The sequence below is a fragment of the Crinia signifera genome, chromosome 6 (assembly GCF_055691185.1).
Source record: "Crinia signifera chromosome 6, ASM5569118v1, whole genome shotgun sequence".
In the NCBI taxonomy this organism is placed as follows: domain Eukaryota; kingdom Metazoa; phylum Chordata; class Amphibia; order Anura; family Myobatrachidae; genus Crinia; species Crinia signifera.
The window spans coordinates 90,494,814-90,500,813 of NC_139222.1; positions in this window are offsets into that span (position 1 = coordinate 90,494,814).

Consider the following 6,000-nt stretch of genomic DNA (forward strand, 5'->3'; position numbering starts at 1 on the left):
AGCAGCTAACTCAAGGCAAGGTCAGTTCCCAAGCACATTAATATACAAAGACAAACAGAAGAGTTGCACTTATAACCAGGGCTATTTTTCTGCAGGCTCCAGCAGGAACTGTGGCCCTTATTCTAGTTCTTTCGGACAAAATATTTCTTAGATGGACAAAACCATGTGCACTGCAAGGGGGCAGGTGTTACTTGTGCAGAGATAATTAGATTTGGGTGGGGTTTTACACCTGCCTCACCTGCAGTGCACATGGTTTTGTCCATCTAAGAAATATTTTGTCAGAAAGAGTGAACTAGAATAAGGGCCACAGTTCCTGCTGGAGCCTGCAGAAAAATAGCCCTGCTTATAATGATCCAGTCGATTTTAAAAATCATTATTAGCGCTACTCTTCTGTTTGTTTTTGTATACCCCTAGAAAGGGTTTTATCCAGAAAAAATGTTTATGGAGCCCGATTCTACTCATTGGCATCCACAAAAAAAAGTTATAATTATTGGGTCTAACACCTGATCTGATAAATGTCCAGTAGTAATCACGGATATCTGATGACAGGCAAATGAATCTATCAATGTGTACAAGTTTTTAGTATAGACATTTTTAACATAGTAGCTTATAATTGTAATTATACTTAACATCTTTACAACAGCTACATAACTATTGGATGATATCATAATAAACATGTTTCATGGGAGTATATCATAATGTGAATAATAAACAGTGTGTGACATCACTCCCCTTGACCCAAGAGACCCCCTTTTTTTCGGTCTGGTAAGGTTAAAATGAATGTGCCAAATACCAATTGTGTAAATTGCTTTGAATAAGTTACAAGTAAATGCGCTCTGCCAATTCTCTATGTCCCCCTAAAAGTGCATTGACAAAATTAACTAATCTAGTTAACCAATTTTCTGGCAAGGAAACACTTAGTTAATACTGGAGCCAATAAAATTTTTATAGTTACATATTGAATTACAGACACCGATACCATGGGCCCAATTCAGATTCATTCATCCGGGTCAGAACATGTGCACTGTTTCTCGCAGCCTGATTGGCAGGGAGTGGGTGGATCCCAGGCATTTCATGGGTGCGCCCAACAAAACACTGGGAGTGCCTGGGAAAATGCAGGCCTGTTAAGGTTCGCTGCGAGGGAGATGCATGAAGCATCTCCTGCAAACCCCTTTTGTAAAGCAGGATTTGTGGGGTGGTGGCTACATGCTCCGAAACACTCATAGCCTGGCAAGCAGGTCTGAATCAGGCCCATGTCTGTGACAGGAGAGTACTTATATTGCAGTATACAAAGATTGACACAGCTATTTTGTGAGCTATACACTACATTATACAATAGCTGGTTACTAAAGCTTAAAGATGAGGTCACCCTATGAAATGCATGTATCGGGGTTTTGGGTGGGTGGGTGTAAAGTTGCCTGTGTATTAAACGCTGATATTACTGAATCATATGGGCCAAGACAAACATGGCTTCATGTAAGTGCTTAAACCTGGCCTTGATACCTCAGCGGAAGCTATAATATGGTGGTATATGAAAAATGACATAAGCATCAGAATATCTATTTTGGTAGAAAATGAAAACATCAGAACAAACACAATTTCTGCTTCAAACGTTATGTGGTTACCAAAAATGTATCCCAGGTTTAAAAGAACTTCATTCTGGTGCCTTATTAAAGCATTGGTTGTGTATCCTCCATTTAGGCTAAAAGGAAGATTTTGAAACTGACCCAATGTCTGATTTCAAATTTAAAAATTTGTGAAAAACACATGCCAGAGTTGAAAAATGTGAATTCTGCTGACTGGTAACTATATAGAATTATGTGATAGTGGTTTATGAAAAATTGCATAGACCCTGAATCCTACAGGGTAAATTTACTAAGATTGGAGTTCTATTGAAGATGGGATGTTGCCCATAGCAACCAATCCATCTTCAATAGAACTCCTATTTTCGTAAATGTACCTCTACATTTTGGCTGAAAATAAAAATATCAAATCTGTTTAATTTTCTGCTTTCAAATCTTGCTAGTTTACTGCATGCCAGAGTTAAAAGTTGATTTTAATGCCTGGTCTTTGCATATGAGCAAATAATGTTGTGGTTGGGTTATATAAAATAATCCATAAACCCTCCATTTTGGCTGCAAATGAAATTAAACTGACAAAATGTATGATTTAACCTTTAGTTATCCATCCAAAATGCATCCCAGAGTTGAAAGAAATTGATTCTGGTACACTGGCATATCTATAATGGGTGAAAGGTGTGTATTGCGCATGGTCCTCTGGTTGCCAACACACTGGACATCCTATACCCATGTAATTATACTCACCTCTCCAATGGTGGGGCACTGGTTGTACATTGACAACAATCACTGGAAAAATGGCCACCATAGCCGTTTTCCAGGGATTTGCACATTCATAGTAGTCTCTGTCACAATACCAGAGGGACCAATTGCAGCCTGCACACAGGCCCAGTCCTCTCTTAAAGCACTTATCTTTCAGGGGTAGATTTATTAAGCTTGGTGAAGTGATAAAGTGTCTGGTTTTTATCACCATCCAATCAGCTCCTACCTGTTACTTTTCAAACCAAGCCTGTAACTTCACAGTTAGTAGCTGATTGGCCGGTGATCAAAACCAGACACTTTATCACTTCACCAAGCTTAATAAATCTGCGCCTCTGTTATCTGGTTTTAGCATAGATGCTAATAGCATGGTAGCTGTGTATAGTAGGTTTCACAAGCTCCAAACCCACATTTTTTGCTGAAAATGTAAATTTAAAACTAATACAATTTCTGTTTTCAATTTTGTAACCCATCCAAAATGCATTCCAGAATTCAGTACTTATGTAGTATCTGGGCGCCCGATTTTGTGATTGTATGACTTACCTTAAGGCATACAATCAGATGCGATTCGACGCGATTTTTCATAGGATTCAATGTTAACAAGATCCTGTTCATTTCCCCACTATCCAAGTGGGCATAGAGTTGATTTTATATAGCGTGGCGAGCGCAGCGACCCACCGAGCCCCGCGGAAAACATTTTAAGTAATCCGCTGCGCTCGCCACACTATATAAAATCAACTCTATGCCCACTTGGATAGTGGGGAAATGAACAGGATCTTGTTAACATTGAATCCTATGAAAAATCGCATCGCATGCGATCTCGTATGCAATTTCAATGGAATTCGATGTGATTTTCCGACCCGATCTTAAAATCAGACGCCCAGATACTACATAAGTACCCAGAATTCAAAGATGTTGGTTCTGGTGCTTGGTTTTAGCATAGGTGCTTAAAACACGATGGTTGTATATGGAAGTTTAAATAAGCCTCGGACCCTCCATTATAGCTGAAAAAAACAAATTTCAAAACAAACAGTTTCTGCTTTACATTTTAGATATCCATCCAAAATGCATTCCACGATTCAGAAGCATGGTTTTAGCATAGGAACTAATTGTGTGGTATTAGCCTATGCAAATTTCTGTACATCCCATTGGCTAAAAATGAAAATAATCAAACGGAAACAATCTATGCTATAAAATTGAGAAATGCATTTAAAATACATTCCAGAGTTGAAAGAAGTGGATTCTAGTCAGTGCATAGTTCTGGCTTAGAAAATAATTGTGTTATTGTAAAATTTTGGACATTTCTATAGGCTGCAGACATTGGATTTTGGATGAAAATTCAAATGTCGAAAGTGAAACAATGTCTTTTTTAAAATTTTATTTATGCATCTAAAATGCATCCAAGAGTTGTACAAAAAAAAAAAAGTTTTCTGGTGTCTGCTTTTAGAATAGGAGCTAATTGTGTGACGGTAGCATATGAGAATTTCTATAGATTCTGGACCCACTATTTTTGCTCAAATTGAAAATGTCAAAACAAATCCAATTACTGCTAGAATTTATAGATATACATCCAAAATGTAACTCAGTTGAAAGAAGTAGATTCTGGTACAGGGGTTCCACATAGCAGCAATATAAATAAATAGCAGCAAATTGTGTAGTGGTAGCCTAAGAAAAATTATATAGGTCCCAGATCCTTCATTTTGGCTAAAAGCGAAAATCTAAAAACTTACATAATTATGTTTTACATTTTAGTTATCCATCCAAAATACATCCCAGAACTGAGCATAGTTGACTCTGCCACCTTGTTTTAGCACATTAGCACAGGAGCTCATTGTGCTTTGATAGTATATGAACATTTTTATACTGTAGGTCCTTTATACATTTTCCTTTTCAGCCAAAATTAAGGGTAAACTGACAATTTCTGCTGTTCATTTTTGTGATCCAAACAAAGCATCCCAAAGTTGAAAAGTGGATTCTGCCTCCTTGTTTTAGCATATGAGCTCATAACAAATAGTAGTACAATATATGACAGATTACATAAGCCTTAGATCATACATTTTGGCTTAAATTAAAAATATCTAAATTTTAACTGTCAAAACTGACATAATTTCTGCTTTAAACTTTAGTTACCCATCCAAGCAATTTCTGCTATAATCTTTGGGTTCCCATCTAAAATGCATCCCAGAGTTGAAAATTTTATATTGTTGCCTGGTTTTAGCATAGGATAAAAAATTTGATGGTGGCTGAAAATTTCAAATATACCCCATTTTTTTTCTGTAAACTTTAGATAGCAATCCAATGTGCATCCCAGAGTTGAAAAAGTTTATTTTGATGCCTGGTTTTAGCATAAAAGCTAATAATGTGATGTGGTATATGACAAAATATGCTCTATTTTGGCTGAAAATCTAAAAATAATTATAATAATATTATTTTTTTGCTGTAAATTTTAGTATGCAATTTGGATTGTTACCTAGAGTTGAAATAAGGCTTTTGATGCCTGGTTTCACAATGGAGTTTATTCATTTAATGTGATATATGAAAAAAATAAATAGGCCCTCTGTTCTGGCAAAAATTTTTAATTTCAGAACAGACCCAATTTATGTCTAAAACTTCAGGTAACTATTCAAAATGCATCACATAGCTGAAAATTACATTTTAAAAATGCCCCAATTGTTCCTGTAATCTTTGATTACCTAACCATAAATGCATTCTAGAGGTGAAAGAAGTTCATTTTGATGGCTGCCTTTAGTATAAAAGCTTATAATGTGATGGGGGTAGAGGTAAATTGAAAAAGACAGGCCTGGAACCCTCCATTTTGGCTAAAAATGTCAATTTAAAAAAATGCCCCAGTTTCTTCTGTAAACTTTTAAAAGCAAATCCAAAATGCATTCCAGAGCTGAAAGAATTTATTTTGGTGCATGGCTTTAGAATAGGTTCTAATAATGTGATGTGATATATGCCAAAATATATAGGTCTTGGACCTTCCATTGAGAAAAATGTAAATTTCAGAAATGCCCAGTTTATGCTGTAATCTTTGAGTACCCATTCCAAATGCTTTCCACGCCCTCCATTTTGTCTGAAAATGAAAATCTCAAAACGGACTTAATTCAATTTTTTTTTAAATGTTTATTTTAATGCCTGTTTTAGCAAAGGAGCTAATAATGTGATGGTGGTATAGCTTACCCTTATGGCCAGTAAGATACACACAATTATTGAATGATTGTTTATTTACTTAGAAACACAGCCACCAATAATAAGTGTTGTTGATTTCTAGTGATCTGGACACTAGTTCAACAACTACTAAGTAAAAAAGGATTCATCACATTCCTTGGTTCTTACTGGCATTCAGGTCATTCATTGCTAATCATACTTTTAATTCATGAATTGTTTATGATATGTGTGTGTTTGTTAATACATTTTATTATATTGTGTATCCCTTGAGAGCCCCACAGTCTTTTTTCTATTTCTCTTTTGTGTAATTGGGGGTTGGCAATCCCCCCTACGTGGTGGCTGCAGGAGATCACAACACATCGCCATATATTTTTGTCTACATTAATTTTTTGCCAGAGTTGAAAGTAGTTTATTTGATGCCTGGTTTAAGCATAGGAGCTAACAAAGTGTTGGTGGTATATGAAAACAAAAAAATACATAGGCCTCAGACATT